A 23,967-nucleotide genomic window follows, 5' to 3' on the forward strand; every position below is an offset into this window, starting at 1 on the left:
AATCTTCCTCAGAAATTAATTTTCGTTCTTTCAATATTGCAATATCGCCAGAGTAGTCAATAGCTAAAGACTTACTATCTTCTTTCAGATGATCCTCAATCGTCGGATTGGTAATTGAAACATAATCCAAATTAGTCACTACGTCGTCCGTAGCCTCGATTTAAGCAGCCTCGGCCTCGCCATTGCTTTTGTCATTTGAACAAATAGTTTTCGATTTTTTTACGAAATAATTCAGTAAAGTACCACTTATAGCGCGTTTTTTATCAGTCATAATGATAATGATAATTTCAACTTGATTTTTCAAACAAAAAGTACCTCGGATAACAAATTTTCCTTCACGTTGAAGACTCTGAAGAGTACCAACTACCAAACCGAAAACGAGTCGAATTTCGTACTTTTTCTATAATTGTAATAAAGCAGAGTACGTGACGGTGACTTTATTTTGTATTGAGATTAAACAAAACTAACTTTTTCTTTTATTTACTTTAATGTATTGAGTAAATTCATCTTTATAACTAACAAATATTGCACTCTAGTAATTTATTAGTGCCAATTATAAAAAAAAACGAATGAGCTAGCCATAAACCATAAGAGGTTCGGTAAATATATTATTATTTTGAAAAAGATAATATATTTACTGGACTTCATATGATCATTGATTTTAAATCTATTTAAAGTCATGGCGTTATAATTACAAAATTTAAAATAATAAAGAGTCGAGATACTTCATGACTAAAGTTTTAAAATTTATTTACAATTAAAATAAACACGGCGAGCTTTCGGACCGTGGTCCCTCTTCAAGCCAAAACTTTTTTTGTATGGTTTATTCTTTTTCGTTTCTTCATAATAAGTTACTAGAGTTTAATATATGTTAGTTATAAAAATGAAACTACTCAATACACTCTTTTTAGAAACGTTTACTGTTCGCCGCCATTATCGTAGAGACAACCAACGAGTCAGCCCTCTACCGCAGAAATTTCCTCCCCCCAAAACCGGTTTTTTCATTACCCTCCCCGTAGACTGTAAGGCAATGGCGGTCGATTGGGGAGGCGCGTTTAAGAGTCTTTACATTTAAGTTAAATATAGACTCTATCGGATAAACTCTATCCAGGGTAAATGAAAAAAAAAACTAGTTTTGTTTAAACTCAGAATATTCTCCGTCGCTTTCCCTGCGTTATCTGATTTTTTAAAACAAAAGAGAAAATGTCAAGCAGGGACAGAAATAAGCGCAGAGTCTAACGGAATCGAAAAGTGTAGATGAACTCGTAGAAGAAATTCGAGAATAAGGAAAAAGAAATCATAATTTTTCGGGTAAATTTAAAAAACCGATCATGGTCTCACTTCGGGAGGATATCGAACAATGATCGGTATTTTTCTGAAAAATTACGAGTTTGTACTCTAACTTTCGATTTTCGTCCATATGGGAATACGACCCTTCAATTTTTTCATTTCGTTTAGGGGGGGCCCAGGTCCCGGGCTCCCCCCCCCCTTGGGTGCGCCAATGTTCGGTTGCCATGGCAAAACTAATGCCCATTGCAATTTTTACCTTGGTGAAATTTCATGTTACCATAAGGTCTACATACCTATCTAGTTTCAACAAAATCGGTGATTATCACCTCGGGTAGTCTCCTCGTGAGAACTACGCTGAGGGAATAAAGTTATATACGCCGCCATTAATAATTTGTTAATTTGGATACAACTGAATACACGACGACAACGACCATTAGCAGTTAGACTACAGTGCTACGGGAAATTAACCTTAGTTAGTATAGTCAAATCAATATTTGTACCAGATTACGTCCCATATTATTGTTTCTGCTACAGCTTAAACTTTCAACTTGGCGCACGTGGAAGGGAACTAATATAGTAAAGCGAGGTACACAAAAGGTAATAATATATTTTGTACAGTTGGACTGAACTAAATATAATATGTAAATAGGACATATTTTATTGATTTTGTTTACTTACTTTGAAATTTTTCTATGGGCACAATAATATTTTTAAGAGGGCACCGAGACTTTTTAAGAGGGCACCACGGGGCACTCTCAAATTTTTTTGAGGGGGCACAATTTATTTCTGAGGGGGCCAGGCCCCCCAGGCCCCCCAGGCCCCCTCGCTGGCTACGGGCCTGTCGCACGGAGAAGCTAGGGTAACCTAGGAGGGTCAAATAACCCTCCTAGGTGAGCATTTTTACAGTCCGAACGCTCGGCGAAAAGACGGACGAAAAAACCGGAGGCGGACCTCGAAGTTGTTCGCCTCCGGTTTTCTGATCACCTAGGGGGGTGAGATACCAAGAATTTTCATCGGTGCGAACAATTGACGGATTACGGGAAGTCCAGTTCCGAGAACTTATGAACGTGCGAACGCTTTATGGTACCTTCTTTGAGTAAATCTGATTTAATCATGATTAAAGATTAGATCGTGATTAAAATGATTGAAATGTTTCGAATAATTTAATCGTTATTATTTTGATTAGATCTTGATCTTAATTAATTGAATGATTAAATCGTGATTATTTTTTATTAGATCTTGATCTTAATTGAATGATTAAATCGTGATTATTTTGATTAGATCTTGATCTTGATTGAATGATTGAACCATGATTATCTTGATATTGATTGAATGATTAAATCGTGATTATTTTGATTAGATCTTGATCTTGATTGAATGATTGAATCGTGATTATTTTGATTAGATCTTGATCTTGATTGAATGATTAAATCGCGATTATCTTGATTTAATTAGTTTACTTTGATTATATAACGCATCCAAACCAGTAATGACCTGCCCGTTGTAATTATAATAAAATGGTAATAAATAATACAGTATTATCTTTCAATAGTGAATCAATTGACATAAGCAATGGTTCCAGAGAAGTTCACTTCCTTGATCAACGACGCACCCCTCAGATGATTAAATCCAATTTATTTATGATTATATTGATTACATTCGTTTTAATCATGATTATATTGATTACATCCGTTTTAATCATGATTAAAGAGCACCAGAAAATCGAAATAGCTGTGTGTTGTAAAATCGGTGCAGAAAAAGAACGTGCGAACGGTTTCCGGAGTTTCAAAATTCTGGGAAAACGGAGAGAAAAATTCCTCGTCCGAACGGTCACCGCTATTCACCTGGGAGGGTGAGCTAACCCCCCTAGGTTACCCTAGCTTCTCCGTGCGAACATGGTATTATACACGAGCCTAGTAAGACTCCTGTGACCAGCACAGTTTCGCCGCCGCCCCCGCCGCCGCCGCTGCCGTTGACGGTAACGGCATTCAACCCAATTTGTGGGAACAGTATCGCCATCTATTTCGGCCCCATACCAATTCGTATTAAAAATAAATAAATAACTGGGGGGGGCTTCTTTTTCGGGGTTCCCCCTCTCGGCGCCGGGATGTCCAGTTAATGTATTATCGTCCATCGTACGATGTAAAGTATTATCGTACGTTGCGTACGTTGTAAAATGTATTCCCAGCCACGATGTAAAATGTATTATCGTACGATAGCGATGTTTGCCGTTGCTGAACTCGTTAGAACTGGGAGGGGGAGGCGCTCCGAAGAGTTGGAAGTAACTAACGAGGAGACGACCCGAGGTGGTTCTCACCAATTTTGTTCAAAGTAGGGGATTGTTCTAGATGTAACATGAAACCAGTTAAAGGGAAAAGTTACGCGGGGGTTCGTTTTGCCATGGCAACCAAAAATGTTTTTGACAACATAAAATGAGAAAAAGTCTATTTAAAATAACATGCGAAAATGATAAATTCCCTGTGCAAAACTCAATAAATCAAAAAAAAAATTATTTTTAAAAAAATTAAAAAAATAGTAAATTTTACATTTCTGGATTACTTTGGACAAATGGGGGAATAAAAACCATTTTGAGTGAACTCGAGCTATTTTGAATAAATAGGTCGAAATTTTAGGTTAAATACAAAATATTTGTAAAACTTATGCCGTGATAACTGCCATATATTTTCGCCGATAAATCTTAAAATTTCTACATTACATTATCTGAACGATGTAAACAGATTTTTAGATTTCGATAGAAAAACTACGCCATTTTATAAAATGGCGGATACAAATATAAATCATGGTGCAATAAGTTAGGTAATTTGTATCCGATTAACCTAAGATTTTCTACAGTACATTATCTGCTCGAATTATAGATTTTAATTATAGATTTTAATAGAAATCCGACACCATTTTGGAAAATGGCGGATATCAATAAAACTCATCGTGCGATAAGTTCCGTAAATATTCGTCGATTAATCAGAAATTTTCTACGTTTCATTATCTGCCCGAGCTAATTAGACCTATGGGTTTTCCAATAATAATCCGACGCCATTTTGAAATATGGTGGATATAAATATAACTTATGATGCGATAACTGCCGAAATTATTTGTCGATTTACATGAAATTTTCAACATTACATTATCTGACCGAATAAATAAGCCCCTTTACACTGTGATAGAAATCTGACGCTATTTTACAAAATAGCAGATATTATAATGTGATAACTGCCAAAATTATTTGTCCAACTACTTGAAATTTTCTACTTTACATTACCTATTAAAGATAATTAATCCTATAAATTTTAATATAATTTGAGGCCATTTTGAAAAATGGTGGATGTCAAAATGTCTCACTGTCATATAATTTCCGTAATTATTCGACGATAAATCTGAATTTTTCTGTTTCATTAAATGATCGAATAAGTCCTTTCTATTTGGAAAGAATTCCGAAGCCATTTTGCAAAATGGCGCATGTCTGAGAAGATCCGTAATTATTCGTCAACTATTCTGAAATTTTCTATTTCTTACCGAGTAAATTAGTCCTATTTCTTTTGAGATAAATACGCTTTTTTTTTCAAATTATCAATGTATCCCTTGGTGCGATAAATTCCGTATTGTTATTGTTATAAAAAAAATTATAGGAAACTTCATATAAAATGGGTAAATTTTAATACAATTCGGCAAAATCCAATAATATTGGGTAAGTTCTTATATAATTGGATTAATATAAAATAATTATGGTTAAATTCATCATTTAGGCATAATTTGGGTAAATTGAAACATTATTAAATTAGTTCAATTGGCATTGTAGAAATATTGGTAATTCGGAAAATGTTTGGTAAATCAGAAAATGGTTGTAATTTGGGAAATTATTGGTAATTTAGGAAATAATTTGTTATTCTGGAAATTATTGGTAACTCGGGAAATTATTAGTAACTAATGAAATCATTGGTAACTCGGGAAATTATTGGTAACTCGGGAAATTATATGCCAATATGTCAAAACATGGTCAAAATCAGTTACGCGCCAAGGAAAGGTAGAACTAATTAAAAATATTTTAACGTTTAAACTTCACTACAGCAAAAGAGTAGGGTTAAAGTATCCCTTATAGGAGGCGTAATATTGGTCTATATATTTACTAATTTGGTTAAAGAGTAGTAAGGTTATGTGTAGATCCCTGAAATAGCCAATCACTTTATCTTCTCCTTCCTACAATTCCCTCGGAAAATCGTTGCCAAAATTTAATAGCTGATTTCTTTACTCGTCTATTTACAAATTATAATATACATTTTTCCGATATTTATTTTAACCAAATAATATATTATAATATAAACTTACCAAAATTATTATAATTCGCCCAATGGTAAATGAACTTACACTATATAAATTGGATTTAGTGAAAATTAATAGACTGTAAACAAAATTATGTGAATTGCACAATATTATTGGAATTTTCTCAATATATTCAAATATACACAATATTATTTCAATTTACCAATGTTATATAAATACACACAATACTATTATTTCAATTAACCAAATATTATTGGAATTTACTCAAAATTGTTAATGGTGCATTGGGTATTAGCCTAGCTGGTTATTATTATTATTATTATTATTATATTATTAAAAACACCAAATATAGTTTGTAATTCTCCCAATTTATATGAATGTCGACAATGTAATTTGAACTAATTTAATAAAATTCCATTTTACCCAAATAATACGTATTTACCTAAATGTATTCCTTTCCAAATTTAATGTAAAATTAACTTTAATTATTTCAGTTAACCCATTGATATAAGAACTTATCCAATATTATTTGAATTTGCCGAAATATACCCATTTTAAATAAATTTTCCGATAATTTTTCTAATAACAATCAAGAGATACATTGTTACGCGCAATTTTGCAAACGGCAGCTTAAAGACAGAATTTCCACAGAACTTGGGACTCAGCTTGATTTAGCTTTTGCGAATGCTGTCTTTCGGGAGAAGTCCACCGCAGCCTACCGAGAGGCGTATTACTCTTTTCATCAAGCTGTTTGTTTTTCCGAATATTGATGTCACTTCTCCCACGAATAGGTTTGATAAAATAAACACATTTTGGAGTTTTTTACCTCCGCATACATGTCTGTTTGTGTGTGTTATAACTTGTAAATTGTCAAATATTTGTTATATAAGCTCGTGTGAAACTACTATTTGGGACTGCCGGGCCCACTTGTTTTCAAAATACCTTCACTCTTATAAAATTCGCCATCTTTATAATGAAATCCGCCGCCACTCTTATAAAATTCGCCATCTTTCTAATGAAATCCTCCGCCACTCTTATAAAATTCGCCATCTTTCTAATGAAATCCTCCGTCACTCTTATAAAATTCGCCATCTTTCTAATCAAATCCGCCGCCACTCTTATAAAATTCGCCATCTTTATAATGAAATCCGCCGCCACTCTTATAAAATTCGCCATCTTTCTAAAGAAATCCGCCGCCACTCTTATAAAATTCGCCATCTTTCTAATGAAATCCGCCGCCACTCTTATAAAATTCGCCATCTTTCTAATGAAATCCGCCGCCACTCTTATAAAATTCGCCATCTTTCTAATGAAATCCGCCGCCACTCTTATAAAATTCGCCATCTTTATAATGAAATCCGCCGCCACTCTTATAAAATTCGCCATCTTTCTAATGAAATCCGCCGCCACTCTTATAAAATTCGCCATCTTTCTAATCAAATCCGCCGCCACTCTTATAAAATTCGCCATCTTTCTAATGAAATCCGCGGCCACTCTTATAAAATTCGCCATCTTTCTAATGAAATCCGCCGCCACTCTTATAAAATTCGCCATCTTTATAATCAAATCCGTTGCCACTCTTATAAAATTCGCCATCTTTCTAATCAAATCCGCCGCTACTCTTATAAAATTCGCCATCTTTCTAATCAAATCCGCCGCCACTCTTATAAAATTCGCCATCTTTCTAATCAAATCCGCCGCCACTCTTATAAAATTCGCCATCTTTATAATGAAATCCGCCGCCACTCTTATAAAATTCGCCATCTTTCTAATCAAATCCGCCGCCACTCTTATAAAATTCGCCATCTTTCTAATCAAATCCGCCGCCACTCTTATAAAATTCGCCATCTTTCTAATCAAATCCGCCGCCACTCTTATAAAATTCGCCATCTTTCTAATGAAATCCGCCGCCACTCTTATAAAATTCGCCATCTTTCTAATCAAATCCGCCGCCACTCTTATAAAATTCGCCATCTTTCTAATCAAATCCGCCGCCACTCTTATAAAATTCGCCATCTTTCTAATGAAATCCGCCGCCACTCTTATAAAATTCGCCATCTTTCTAATCAAATCCGCCGCCACTCTTATAAAATTCGCCATCTTTATAATGAAATCCGCCGCCACTCTTATAAAATTCGCCATCTTTATAATCAAATCCGCCGCCACTCTTATAAAATTCGCCATCTTTCTAATCAAATCCGCCGCTACTCTTATAAAATTCGCCATTTTTCTAATCAAATCCGCCGCCACTCTTATAAAATTCGCCATCTTTCTAATCAAATCCGCCGCCACTCTTATAAAATTCGCCATCTTTATAATGAAATCCGCCGCCACTCGTATAAAATTCGCCATCTTTCTAATGAAATCCGCCGCCAATCTTATAAAATTCGCCATCTTTCTAATCAAATCCGCCGCCACTCTTATAAAATTCGCCATCTTTCTAATCAAATCCGCCGCCACTCTTATAAAATTCGCCATCTTTCTAATGAAATCCGCCGCCACTCTTATAAAATTCGCCATCTTTCTAATCAAATCCGCCGCCACTCTTATAAAATTCGCCATCTTTCTAATCAAATCCGCCGCCACTCTTATAAAATTCGCCATCTTTCTAATGAAATCCGCCGCCACTCTTATAAAATTCGCCATCTTTCTAATCAAATCCGCCGCCACTCTTATAAAATTCGCCATCTTTCTAATGAAATCCGCCGCCACTCTTATAAAATTCGCCATCTTTCTAATCAAATCCGCCGCCACTCTTATAAAATTCGCCATCTTTCTAATCAAATCCGCCGCCACTCTTATAAAATTCACCATCTTTCTAATCAAATCCGCCGCCACTCTTATAAAATTCGCCATCTTTCTAATCAAATCCGCCGCCACTCTTATAAAATTCGCCATCTTTCTAATGAAATCCGCCGCCACTCTTATAAAATTCGCCATCTTTCTAATCAAATCCGCCGCCACTCTTATAAAATTCGCCATCTTTCTAATCAAATCCGCCGCCACTCTTATAAAATTCGCCATCTTTCTAATCAAATCCGCCGCCACTCTTATAAAATTCGCCATCTTTCTAATCAAATCCGCCGCCACTCTTATAAAATTCGCCATCTTTCTAATGAAATCCGCCGCCACTCTTATAAAATTCGCCATCTTTCTAATCAAATCCGCCGCCACTCTTATAAAATTCTCCATCTTTCTAATCAAATCCTTCGCCACTCTTATAAAATTCGCCATCTTTCTAATCAAATCCGCCGCCACTCTTATAAAATTCGCCATCTTTCTAATGAAATCCGCCGCCACTCTTATAAAATTCGCCATCTTTCTAATGAAATCCGCCGCCACTCTTATAAAATTTGCCATCTTTCTAATGAAATCCGCCGCCACTCTTATAAAATTCGCCATCTTTATAATGAAATCCGCCGCCACTCTTATAAAATTCGCCATCTTTCTAATGAAATCCGCCGCCACTCTTATAAAATTCGCCATCTTTCTAATGAAATCCTCCGCCACTCTTATAAAATTCGCCATCTTTCTAATGAAATCCTCCGCCACTCTTATAAAATTCGCCATCTTTCTAATCAAATCCGCCGCCACTCTTATAAAATTCGCCATCTTTCTAATGAAATCCGCCGCAATTCTTATAATATTCGCCATCTTTATAATGAAATCCGCCGCCACTCTTATAAAATTCGGCATCTTTCTAATGAAATCCTCCGCCACTCTTATAAAATTCGCCATCTTTCTAATCAAATCCGCCGCCACTCTTATAAAATTCGCCATCTTTCTAATGAAATCCGCCGCAATTCTTATAAAATTCGCCATCTTTATAATGAAATCCGCCGCCATTCTTATAAAATTCGCCATCTTTCTAATCAAATCCGCCGCCACTCTTATAAAATTCGCCATCTTTCTAATGAAATCCTCCACCACTCTTATAAAATTCGCCATCTTTCTAATCAAATCCGCCGCCACTCTTAAAAAATTCGCCATCTTTCTAATGAAATCCGCCGCCACTCTTATAAAATTCGCCATCTTTCTAATGAAATCCTCCGCCACTCTTATAAAATTCGCCATCTTTCTAATCAAATACGCCGCCACTCTTATAAAATTCGCCATCTTTCTAATGAAATCCGCCGCAATTCTTATAAAATTCGCCATCTTTATAATGAAATCCGCCGCCACTCTTATAAAATTCGCCATCTTTCTAATCAAATCCTCCGCCACTCTTATAAAATTCGCCATCTTTCTAATCAAATCCGCCGCCACTCTTATAAAATTCGCCATCTTTATAATGAAATCCGCCGCCACTCTTATAAAATTCGCCATCTTTATAATGAAATCCGCCGCAATTCTTATAAAATTCGCCATCTTTATAATGAAATCCGCCGCCACTCTTATAAAATTCGCCATCTTTATAATGAAATCCGCCGCCACTCTTATAAAATTCGCCATCTTTATAATGAAATCCGCCGCCACTCTTATAAAATTCGCCATCTTTCTAATCAAATCCGCCGCAATTCTTATAAAATTCGCCATCTTTATAATGAAATCCGCCGCCACTCTTATAAAATTCGCCATCTTTATAATGAAATCCGCCGCCACTCTTATAAAATTCGCCATCTTTATAATGAAATCCGCCGCCACTCTTATAAAATTCGCCATCTTTATAATGAAATCCGCCGTCACTCTTATAAAATTCGCCATCTTTATAATGAAATCCGCCGCAATTCTTATAAAATTCGCCATCTTTCTAATCAAATCCGCCGCCACTCTTATAAAATTCGCCATCTTTCTAATGAAATCCGCCGCCACTCTTATAAAATTCGCCATCTTTCTAATGAAATCCGCCGCCACTCTTATAAAATTCGCCATCTTTATAATGAAATCCGCCGCCACTCTTATAAAATTCGCCATCTTTCTAATGAAATCCGCCGCCACTCTTATAAAATTCGCCATCTTTCTAATGAAATCCTCCGCCACTCTTATAAAATTCGCCATCTTTCTAATGAAATCCTCCGCCACTCTTATAAAATTCGCCATCTTTCTAATCAAATCCGCCGCCACTCTTATAAAATTCGCCATCTTTCTAATGAAATCCGCCGCAATTCTTATAAAATTCGCCATCTTTATAATGAAATCCGCCGCCCCTCTTATAAAATTCGGCATCTTTCTAATGAAATCCTCCGCCACTCTTATAAAATTCGCCATCTTTCTAATCAAATCCGCCGCCACTCTTATAAAATTCGCCATCTTTCTAATGAAATCCGCCGCAATTCTTATAAAATTCGCCATCTTTATAATGAAATCCGCCGCCACTCTTATAAAATTCGCCATCTTTCTAATCAAATCCGCCGCCACTCTTATAAAATTCGCCATCTTTCTAATGAAATCCTCCGCCACTCTTATAAAATTCGCCATCTTTCTAATCAAATCCGCCGCCACTCTTAAAAAATTCGCCATCTTTCTAATGAAATCCGCCGCCACTATTATAAAATTCGCCATCTTTCTAATGAAATCCTCCGCCACTCTTATAAAATTCGCCATCTTTCTAATCAAATCCGCCGCCACTCTTATAAAATTCGCCATCTTTCTAATGAAATCCGCCGCAATTCTTATAAAATTCGCCATCTTTATAATGAAATCCGCCGCCACTCTTATAAAATTCGCCATCTTTCTAATGAAATCCTCCGCCACTCTTATAAAATTCGCCATCTTTCTAATCAAATACGCCGCCACTCTTATAAAATTCGCCATCTTTCTAATGAAATCCGCCGCAATTCTTATAAAATTCGCCATCTTTATAATGAAATCCGCCGCCACTCTTATAAAATTCGCCATCTTTCTAATCAAATCCTCCGCCACTCTTATAAAATTCGCCATCTTTCTAATCAAATCCGCCGCCACTCTTATAAAATTCGCCATCTTTATAATGAAATCCGCCGCCACTCTTATAAAATTCGCCATCTTTATAATGAAATCCGCCGCCACTCTTATAAAATTCGCCATCTTTATAATGAAATCCGCCGCCACTCTTATAAAATTCGCCATCTTTATAATGAAATCCGCCGCCACTCTTATAAAATTCGCCATCTTTCTAATCAAATCCGCCGCAATTCTTATAAAATTCGCCATCTTTATAATGAAATCCGCCGCCACTCTTATAAAATTCGCCATCTTTATAATGAAATCCGCCGCCACTCTTATAAAATTCGCCATCTTTATAATGAAATCCGCCGCCACTCTTATAAAATTCGCCATCTTTCTAATCAAATCCGCCGCAATTCTTATAAAATTCGCCATCTTTATAATGAAATCCGCCGCCACTCTTATAAAATTCGCCATCTTTATAATGAAATCCGCCGCCACTCTTATAAAATTCGCCATCTTTATAATGAAATCCGCCGCCACTCTTATAAAATTCGCCATCTTTATAATGAAATCCGCCGTCACTCTTATAAAATTCGCCATCTTTATAATGAAATCCGCCGCAATTCTTATAAAATTCGCCATCTTTCTAATCAAATCCGCCGCCACTCTTATAAAATTCGCCATCTTTCTAATGAAATCCGCCGCCACTCTTATAAAATTCGCCATCTTTCTAATGAAATCCGCCGCCACTCTTATAAAATTCGCCATCTTTATAATGAAATCCGCCGCCACTCTTATAAAATTCGCCATCTTTCTAATGAAATCCGCCGCCACTCTTATAAAATTCGCCATCTTTCTAATGAAATCCTCCGCCACTCTTATAAAATTCGCCATCTTTCTAATGAAATCCTCCGCCACTCTTATAAAATTCGCCATCTTTCTAATCAAATCCGCCGCCACTCTTATAAAATTCGCCATCTTTCTAATGAAATCCGCCGCAATTCTTATAAAATTCGCCATCTTTATAATGAAATCCGCCGCCCCTCTTATAAAATTCGGCATCTTTCTAATGAAATCCTCCGCCACTCTTATAAAATTCGCCATCTTTCTAATCAAATCCGCCGCCACTCTTATAAAATTCGCCATCTTTCTAATGAAATCCGCCGCAATTCTTATAAAATTCGCCATCTTTATAATGAAATCCGCCGCCACTCTTATAAAATTCGCCATCTTTCTAATCAAATCCGCCGCCACTCTTATAAAATTCGCCATCTTTCTAATGAAATCCTCCGCCACTCTTATAAAATTCGCCATCTTTCTAATCAAATCCGCCGCCACTCTTAAAAAATTCGCCATCTTTCTAATGAAATCCGCCGCCACTATTATAAAATTCGCCATCTTTCTAATGAAATCCTCCGCCACTCTTATAAAATTCGCCATCTTTCTAATCAAATCCGCCGCCACTCTTATAAAATTCGCCATCTTTCTAATGAAATCCGCCGCAATTCTTATAAAATTCGCCATCTTTATAATGAAATCCGCCGCCACTCTTATAAAATTCGCCATCTTTCTAATGAAATCCTCCGCCACTCTTATAAAATTCGCCATCTTTCTAATCAAATCCGCCGCCACTCTTATAAAATTCGCCATCTTTCTAATGAAATCCGCCGCAATTCTTATAAAATTCGCCATCTTTATAATGAAATCCGCCGCCACTCTTATAAAATTCGCCATCTTTCTAATCAAATCCGCCGCAATTCTTATAAAATTCGCCATCTTTATAATGAAATCCGCCGCCACTCTTATAAAATTCGCCATCTTTATAATGAAATCCTCCGCCACTCTTATAAAATTCGCCATCTTTATAATGAAATCCGCCGCCACTCTTATAAAATTCGCCATCTTTATAATGAAATCCGCCGCCACTCTTATAAAATTCGCCATCTTTATAATGAAATCCGCCGCAATTCTTATAAAATTCGCCATCTTTCTAATCAAATCCGCCGCAATTCTTATAAAATTCGCCATCTTTATAATGAAATCCTCCGCCACTCTTATAAAATTCGCCATCTTTCTAATGAAATCCTCCGCCACTCTTATAAAATTCGCCATCTTTCTAATCAAATCCGCCGCCACTCTTATAAAATTCGCCATCTTTCTAATGAAATCCGCCGCAATTCTTATAAAATTCGCCATCTTTATAATGAAATCCGCCGCCACTCTTATAAAATTCGCCATCTTTCTAATCAAATCCGCCGCCACTCTTATAAAATTCGCCATCTTTCTAATGAAATCCTCCGCCACTCTTATAAAATTCGCCATCTTTCTAATGAAATCCTCCGCCACTCTTATAAAATTCGCCATCTTTCTAATCAAATCCGCCGCCACTCTTATAAAATTCGCCATCTTTCTAATGAAATCCGCCGCAATTCTTATAAAATTCGCCATCTTTATAATGAAATCCGCCGCCACTCTTATAAAATTCGCCATCTTTCTAATCAAATCCGCCGCAATTCTTATAAAATTCGCCATCTTTATAATGAAATCCGCCGCCACTCTTATAAAATTCGCCATCTTTATAATGAAATCCTCCGCCACTCTTATAAAATTCGCCATCTTTATAATGAAATCCGCCGCCACTCTTATAAAATTCGCCATCTTTATAATGAAATCCGCCGCCACTCTTATAAAATTCGCCATCTTTCTAATCAAATCCGCCGCCACTCTTATAAAATTCGCCATCTTTATAATGAAATCCGCCGCCACTCTTATAAAATTCGCCATCTTTCTAATGAAATCCTCCGCCACTCTTATAAAATTCGCCATCTTTCTAATCAAACCCGCCGCCACTCTTATAAAATTCGCCATCTTTCTAATGAAATCCGCCGCAATTCTTATAAAATTCGCCATCTTTATAATGAAGTCCGCCGCCACTCTTATAAAATTCGCCATCTTTCTAATCAAATCCGCCGCAATTCTTATAAAATTCGCCATCTTTATAATGAAATCCGCCGCCACTCTTATAAAATTCGCCATCTTTATAATGAAATCCGCCGCCACTCTTATAAAATTCGCCATCTTTCTAATCAAATCCGCCGCAATTCTTATAAAATTCGCCATCTTTATAATGAAATCCGCCGCCACTCTTATAAAATTCGCCATCTTTATAATGAAATCCGCCGCCACTCTTATAAAATTCGCCATCTTTCTAATCAAATCCGCCGCCACTCTTATAAAATTCGCCATCTTTATAATGAAATCCGCCGCCACTCTTATAAAATTCGCCATCTTTATAATGAAATCCGCCGCCACTCTTATAAAATTCGCCATCTTTATAATGAAATCCGCCGCCACTCTTATAAAATTCGCCATCTTTCTAATGAAATCCTCCGCCACTCTTATAAAATTCGCCATCTTTCTAATCAAATCCGCCGCCACTCTTATAAAATTCGCCATCTTTCTAATGAAATCCGCCGCAATTCTTATAAAATTCGCCATCTTTATAATGAAATCCGCCGCCACTCTTATAAAATTCGCCATCTTTCTAATCAAATCCGCCGCAATTCTTATAAAATTCGCCATCTTTATAATGAAATCCGCCGCCACTCTTATAAAATTCGCCATCTTTATAATGAAATCCGCCGCCACTCTTATAAAATTCGCCATCTTTCTAATGAAATCCTCCGCCACTCTTATAAAATTCGCCATCTTTCTAATGAAATCCTCCGCCACTCTTATAAAATTCGCCATCTTTCTAATCAAATCCGCCGCCACTCTTATAAAATTCGCCATCTTTCTAATGAAATCCGCCGCAATTCTTATAATATTCGCCATCTTTATAATGAAATCCGCCGCCACTCTTATAAAATTCGGCATCTTTCTAATGAAATCCTCCGCCACTCTTATAAAATTCGCCATCTTTCTAATCAAATCCGCCGCCACTCTTATAAAATTCGCCATCTTTCTAATGAAATCCGCCGCAATTCTTATAAAATTCGCCATCTTTATAATGAAATCCGCCGCCATTCTTATAAAATTCGCCATCTTTCTAATCAAATCCGCCGCCACTCTTATAAAATTCGCCATCTTTCTAATGAAATCCTCCACCACTCTTATAAAATTCGCCATCTTTCTAATCAAATCCGCCGCCACTCTTAAAAAATTCGCCATCTTTCTAATGAAATCCGCCGCCACTCTTATAAAATTCGCCATCTTTCTAATGAAATCCTCCGCCACTCTTATAAAATTCGCCATCTTTCTAATCAAATACGCCGCCACTCTTATAAAATTCGCCATCTTTCTAATGAAATCCGCCGCAATTCTTATAAAATTCGCCATCTTTATAATGAAATCCGCCGCCACTCTTATAAAATTCGCCATCTTTCTAATCAAATCCTCCGCCACTCTTATAAAATTCGCCATCTTTCTAATCAAATCCGCCGCCACTCTTATAAAATTCGCCATCTTTATAATGAAATCCGCCGCCACTCTTATAAAATTCGCCATCTTTATAATGAAATCCGCCGCCACTCTTATAAAATTCGCCATCTTTATAATGAAATCCGCCGCCACTCTTATAAAATTCGCCATCTTTATAATGAAATCCGCCGCCACTCTTATAAAATTCGCCATCTTTCTAATCAAATCCGCCGCAATTCTTATAAAATTCGCCATCTTTATAATGAAATCCGCCGCCACTCTTATAAAATTCGCCATCTTTATAATGAAATCCGCCGCCACTCTTATAAAATTCGCCATCTTTATAATGAAATCCGCCGCCACTCTTATAAAATTCGCCATCTTTCTAATCAAATCCGCCGCAATTCTTATAAAATTCGCCATCTTTATAATGAAATCCGCCGCCACTCTTATAAAATTCGCCATCTTTATAATGAAATCCGCCGCCACTCTTATAAAATTCGCCATCTTTATAATGAAATCCGCCGCCACTCTTATAAAATTCGCCATCTTTATAATGAAATCCGCCGTCACTCTTATAAAATTCGCCATCTTTATAATGAAATCCGCCGCAATTCTTATAAAATTCGCCATCTTTCTAATCAAATCCGCCGCCACTCTTATAAAATTCGCCATCTTTCTAATGAAATCCGCCGCCACTCTTATAAAATTCGCCATCTTTCTAATGAAATCCGCCGCCACTCTTATAAAATTCGCCATCTTTATAATGAAATCCGCCGCCACTCTTATAAAATTCGCCATCTTTCTAATGAAATCCGCCGCCACTCTTATAAAATTCGCCATCTTTCTAATGAAATCCTCCGCCACTCTTATAAAATTCGCCATCTTTCTAATGAAATCCTCCGCCACTCTTATAAAATTCGCCATCTTTCTAATCAAATCCGCCGCCACTCTTATAAAATTCGCCATCTTTCTAATGAAATCCGCCGCAATTCTTATAAAATTCGCCATCTTTATAATGAAATCCGCCGCCCCTCTTATAAAATTCGGCATCTTTCTAATGAAATCCTCCGCCACTCTTATAAAATTCGCCATCTTTCTAATCAAATCCGCCGCCACTCTTATAAAATTCGCCATCTTTCTAATGAAATCCGCCGCAATTCTTATAAAATTCGCCATCTTTATAATGAAATCCGCCGCCACTCTTATAAAATTCGCCATCTTTCTAATCAAATCCGCCGCCACTCTTATAAAATTCGCCATCTTTCTAATGAAATCCTCCGCCACTCTTATAAAATTCGCCATCTTTCTAATCAAATCCGCCGCCACTCTTAAAAAATTCGCCATCTTTCTAATGAAATCCGCCGCCACTATTATAAAATTCGCCATCTTTCTAATGAAATCCTCCGCCACTCTTATAAAATTCGCCATCTTTCTAATCAAATCCGCCGCCACTCTTATAAAATTCGCCATCTTTCTAATGAAATCCGCCGCAATTCTTATAAAATTCGCCATCTTTATAATGAAATCCGCCGCCACTCTTATAAAATTCGCCATCTTTCTAATGAAATCCTCCGCCACTCTTATAAAATTCGCCATCTTTCTAATCAAATCCGCCGCCACTCTTATAAAATTCGCCATCTTTCTAATGAAATCCGCCGCAATTCTTATAAAATTCGCCATCTTTATAATGAAATCCGCCGCCACTCTTATAAAATTCGCCATCTTTCTAATCAAATCCGCCGCAATTCTTATAAAATTCGCCATCTTTATAATGAAATCCGCCGCCACTCTTATAAAATTCGCCATCTTTATAATGAAATCCTCCGCCACTCTTATAAAATTCGCCATCTTTATAATGAAATCCGCCGCCACTCTTATAAAATTCGCCATCTTTATAATGAAATCCGCCGCCACTCTTATAAAATTCGCCATCTTTATAATGAAATCCGCCGCAATTCTTATAAAATTCGCCATCTTTCTAATCAAATCCGCCGCAATTCTTATAAAATTCGCCATCTTTATAATGAAATCCTCCGCCACTCTTATAAAATTCGCCATCTTTCTAATGAAATCCTCCGCCACTCTTATAAAATTCGCCATCTTTCTAATCAAATCCGCCGCCACTCTTATAAAATTCGCCATCTTTCTAATGAAATCCGCCGCAATTCTTATAAAATTCGCCATCTTTATAATGAAATCCGCCGCCCCTCTTATAAAATTCGGCATCTTTCTAATGAAATCCTCCGCCACTCTTATAAAATTCGCCATCTTTCTAATCAAATCCGCCGCCACTCTTATAAAATTCGCCATCTTTCTAATGAAATCCGCCGCAATTCTTATAAAATTCGCCATCTTTATAATGAAATCCGCCGCCACTCTTATAAAATTCGCCATCTTTCTAATCAAATCCGCCGCCACTCTTATAAAATTCGCCATCTTTCTAATGAAATCCTCCGCCACTCTTATAAAATTCGCCATCTTTCTAATCAAATCCGCCGCCACTCTTAAAAAATTCGCCATCTTTCTAATGAAATCCGCCGCCACTATTATAAAATTCGCCATCTTTCTAATGAAATCCTCCGCCACTCTTATAAAATTCGCCATCTTTCTAATCAAATCCGCCGCCACTCTTATAAAATTCGCCATCTTTCTAATGAAATCCGCCGCAATTCTTATAAAATTCGCCATCTTTATAATGAAATCCGCCGCCACTCTTATAAAATTCGCCATCTTTCTAATGAAATCCTCCGCCACTCTTATAAAATTCGCCATCTTTCTAATCAAATCCGCCGCCACTCTTATAAAATTCGCCATCTTTCTAATGAAATCCGCCGCAATTCTTATAAAATTCGCCATCTTTATAATGAAATCCGCCGCCACTCTTATAAAATTCGCCATCTTTCTAATCAAATCCGCCGCAATTCTTATAAAATTCGCCATCTTTATAATGAAATCCGCCGCCACTCTTATAAAATTCGCCATCTTTATAATGAAATCCTCCGCCACTCTTATAAAATTCGCCATCTTTATAATGAAATCCGCCGCCACTCTTATAAAATTCGCCATCTTTATAATGAAATCCGCCGCCACTCTTATAAAATTCGCCATCTTTCTAATCAAATCCGCCGCCACTCTTATAAAATTCGCCATCTTTATAATGAAATCCGCCGCCACTCTTATAAAATTCGCCATCTTTCTAATGAAATCCTCCGCCACTCTTATAAAATTCGCCATCTTTCTAATCAAATCCGCCGCCACTCTTATAAAATTCGCCATCTTTCTAATGAAATCCGCCGCAATTCTTATAAAATTCGCCATCTTTATAATGAAGTCCGCCGCCACTCTTATAAAATTCGCCATCTTTCTAATCAAATCCGCCGCAATTCTTATAAAATTCGCCATCTTTATAATGAAATCCGCCGCCACTCTTATAAAATTCGCCATCTTTATAATGAAATCCGCCGCCACTCTTATAAAATTCGCCATCTTTCTAATCAAATCCGCCGCAATTCTTATAAAATTCGCCATCTTTATAATGAAATCCGCCGCCACTCTTATAAAATTCGCCATCTTTATAATGAAATCCGCCGCCACTCTTATAAAATTCGCCATCTTTCTAATCAAATCCGCCGCCACTCTTATAAAATTCGCCATCTTTATAATGAAATCCGCCGCCACTCTTATAAAATTCGCCATCTTTATAATGAAATCCGCCGCCACTCTTATAAAATTCGCCATCTTTATAATGAAATCCGCCGCCACTCTTATAAAATTCGCCATCTTTCTAATGAAATCCTCCGCCACTCTTATAAAATTCGCCATCTTTCTAATCAAATCCGCCGCCACTCTTATAAAATTCGCCATCTTTCTAATGAAATCCGCCGCAATTCTTATAAAATTCGCCATCTTTATAATGAAATCCGCCGCCACTCTTATAAAATTCGCCATCTTTCTAATCAAATCCGCCGCAATTCTTATAAAATTCGCCATCTTTATAATGAAATCCGCCGCCACTCTTATAAAATTCGCCATCTTTATAATGAAATCCGCCGCCACTCTTATAAAATTCGCCATCTTTCTAATGAAATCCTCCGCCACTCTTATAAAATTCGCCATCTTTCTAATGAAATCCTCCGCCACTCTTATAAAATTCGCCATCTTTCTAATCAAATCCGCCGCCACTCTTATAAAATTCGCCATCTTTCTAATGAAATCCGCCGCAATTCTTATAAAATTCGCCATCTTTATAATGAAATCCGCCGCCACTCTTATAAAATTCGCTATCTTTCTAATCAAATCCGCCGCAATTCTTATAAAATTCGCCATCTTTATAATGAAATCCGCCGCCACTCTTATAAAATTCGCCATCTTTATAATGAAATCCGCCGCCACTCTTATAAAATTCGCCATCTTTCTAATCAAATTCGCCGCAATTCTTATAAAATTCGCCATCTTTATAATGAAATCCGCCGCCACTCTTATAAAATTCGCCATCTTTATAATGAAATCCGCCGCCACTCTTATAAAATTCGCCATCTTTCTAATCAAATCCGCCGCCACTCTTATAAAATTCGCCATCTTTCTATTGAAATCCTCCACCACTCTTATAAAATTCGCCATCTTTCTAATCAAATCCGCCGCCACTCTTAAAAAATTCGCCATCTTTCTAATGAAATCCGCCGCCACTCTTATAAAATTCGCCATCTTTCTAATGAAATCCTCCGCCACTCTTATAAAATTCGCCATCTTTATAATGAAATCCGCCGCCACTCTTATAAAATTCGCCATCTTTCTAATCAAATCCGCCGCAATTCTTATAAAATTCGCCATCTTTATAATGAAATCCGCCGCCACTCTTATAAAATTCGCCATCTTTATAATGAAATTCGCCATCTTTATAATGAAATCCGCCGCCACTCTTATAAAATTCGCCATCTTTCTAATCAAATTCGCCGCAATTCTTATAAAATTCGCCATCTTTATAATGAAATCCGCCGCCACTCTTATAAAATTCGCCATCTTTATAATGAAATCCGCCGCCACTCTTATAAAATTCGCCATCTTTCTAATCAAATCCGCCGCCACTCTTATAAAATTCGCCATCTTTCTATTGAAATCCTCCACCACTCTTATAAAATTCGCCATCTTTCTAATCAAATCCGCCGCCACTCTTAAAAAATTCGCCATCTTTCTAATGAAATCCGCCGCCACTCTTATAAAATTCGCCATCTTTCTAATGAAATCCTCCGCCACTCTTATAAAATTCGCCATCTTTCTAATCAAATCCGCCGCCACTCTTATAAAATTCGCCATCTTTCTAATGAAATCCGCCTCAATTCTTATAAAATTCGCCATCTTTATAATGAAATCCGCCGCCACTCTTATAAAATTCGCCATCTTTCTAATGAAATCCTCCGCCACTCTTATAAAATTCGCCATCTTTCTAATCAAATCCGCCGCCACTCTTATAAAATTCGCCATCTTTCTAATGAAATCCGCCGCAATTCTTATAAAATTCGCCATCTTTATAATGAAATCCGCCGCCACTCTTATAAAATTCGCCATCTTTCTAATCAAATCCGCCGCAATTCTTATATAATTCGCCATCTTTATAATGAAATCCGCCGCCACTCTTATAAAATTCGCCATCTTTATAATGAAATCCTCCGCCACTCTTATAAAATTCGGCATCTTTATAATGAAATCCGCCGCCACTCTTATAAAATTCGCCATCTTTATAATGAAATCCGCCGCCACTCTTATAAAATTCGCCATCTTTATAATGAAATCCGCCGCAATTCTTATAAAATTCGCCATCTTTCTAATCAAATCCGCCGCAATTCTTATAAAATTCGCCATCTTTATAATGAAATCCGCCGCCACTCTTATAAAATTCGCCATCTTTATAATGAAATCCGCCGCCACTCTTATAAAATTCGCCATCTTTATAATGAAATCCGCCGCCACTCTTATAAAATTCGCCATCTTTCTAATCAAATCCGCCGCCACTCTTATAAAATTCGCCATCTTTATAATGAAATCCGCCGCCACTCTTATAAAATTCGCCATCTTTCTAATGAAATCCTCCGCCACTCTTATAAAATTCGCCATCTTTCTAATCAAATCCGCCGCCACTCTTATAAAATTCGCCATCTTTCTAATGAAATTCGCCATCTTTCTAATGAAATCCGCCGCAATTCTTATAAAATTCGCCATCCTTATAATGAAATCCGCCACCACTCTTATAAAATTCGCCATCTTTCTAATCAAATCCGCCGCCACTCTTATAAAATTCGCCATCTTTATAATGAAATCCGCCGCCACTCTTATAAAATTCGCCATCTTTATAATGAAATCCGCCGCCACTCTTATAAAATTCGCCATCTTTCTAATCAAATCCGCCGCAATTCTTATAAAATTCGCCATCTTTATAATGAAATCCGCCGCCACTCTTATAAAATTCGCCATCTTTATAATGAAATCCGCCGCCACTCTTATAAAATTCGCCATCTTTCTAATCAAATCCGCCGCCACTCTTATAAAATTCGCCATCTTTCTAATGAAATCCTCCGCCACTCTTATAAAATTCGCCATCTTTCTAATCAAATCCGCCGCCACTCTTATAAAATTCGCCATCTTTCTAATGAAATCCGCCTCAATTCTTATAAAATTCGCCATCTTTATAATGAAATCCGCCGCCACTCTTATAAAATTCGCCATCTTTCTAATGAAATCCTCCGCCACTCTTATAAAATTCGCCATCTTTCTAATCAAATCCGCCGCCACTCTTATAAAATTCGCCATCTTTCTAATGAAATCCGCCGCAATTCTTATAAAATTCGCCATCTTTATAATGAAATCCGCCGCCACTCTTATAAAATTCGCCATCTTTCTAATCAAATCCGCCGCAATTCTTATATAATTCGCCATCTTTATAATGAAATCCGCCGCCACTCTTATAAAATTCGCCATCTTTATAATGAAATCCTCCGCCACTCTTATAAAATTCGGCATCTTTATAATGAAATCCGCCGCCACTCTTATAAAATTCGCCATCTTTATAATGAAATCCGCCGCCACTCTTATAAAATTCGCCATCTTTATAATGAAATCCGCCGCAATTCTTATAAAATTCGCCATCTTTCTAATCAAATCCGCCGCAATTCTTATAAAATTCGCCATCTTTATAATGAAATCCGCCGCCACTCTTATAAAATTCGCCATCTTTATAATGAAATCCGCCGCCACTCTTATAAAATTCGCCATCTTTATAATGAAATCCGCCGCCACTCTTATAAAATTCGCCATCTTTCTAATCAAATCCGCCGCCACTCTTATAAAATTCGCCATCTTTATAATGAAATCCGCCGCCACTCTTATAAAATTCGCCATCTTTCTAATGAAATCCTCCGCCACTCTTATAAAATTCGCCATCTTTCTAATCAAATCCGCCGCCACTCTTATAAAATTCGCCATCTTTCTAATGAAATTCGCCATCTTTCTAATGAAATCCGCCGCAATTCTTATAAAATTCGCCATCCTTATAATGAAATCCGCCACCACTCTTATAAAATTCGCCATCTTTCTAATCAAATCCGCCGCCACTCTTATAAAATTCGCCATCTTTATAATGAAATCCGCCGCCACTCTTATAAAATTCGCCATCTTTATAATGAAATCCGCCGCCACTCTTATAAAATTCGCCATCTTTCTAATCAAATCCGCCGCAATTCTTATAAAATTCGCCATCTTTATAATGAAATCCGCCGCCACTCTTATAAAATTCGCCATCTTTATAATGAAATTCGCCATCTTTATAATGAAATCCGCCGCCACTCTTATAAAATTCGCCATCTTTCTAATCAAATCCGCCGCAATTCTTATAAAATTCGCCATCTTTATAATGAAATCCGCCGCCACTCTTATAAAATTCGCCATCTTTATAATGAAATCCGCCGCCACTCTTATAAAATTGGCCATCTTTATAATGAAATCCGCCGCCACTCTTATAAAATTCGCCATCTTTATAATGAAATCCGCCGCCACTCTTATAAAATTCGCCATCTTTCTAATGAAATCCTCCGCCACTCT

This window comes from Leiobunum rupestre, chromosome 7 (assembly GCF_980474605.1).
Source record: "Leiobunum rupestre chromosome 7, qqLeiRupe1.1.hap1, whole genome shotgun sequence".
Taxonomy (NCBI): Eukaryota; Metazoa; Arthropoda; class Arachnida; order Opiliones; family Sclerosomatidae; genus Leiobunum; species Leiobunum rupestre.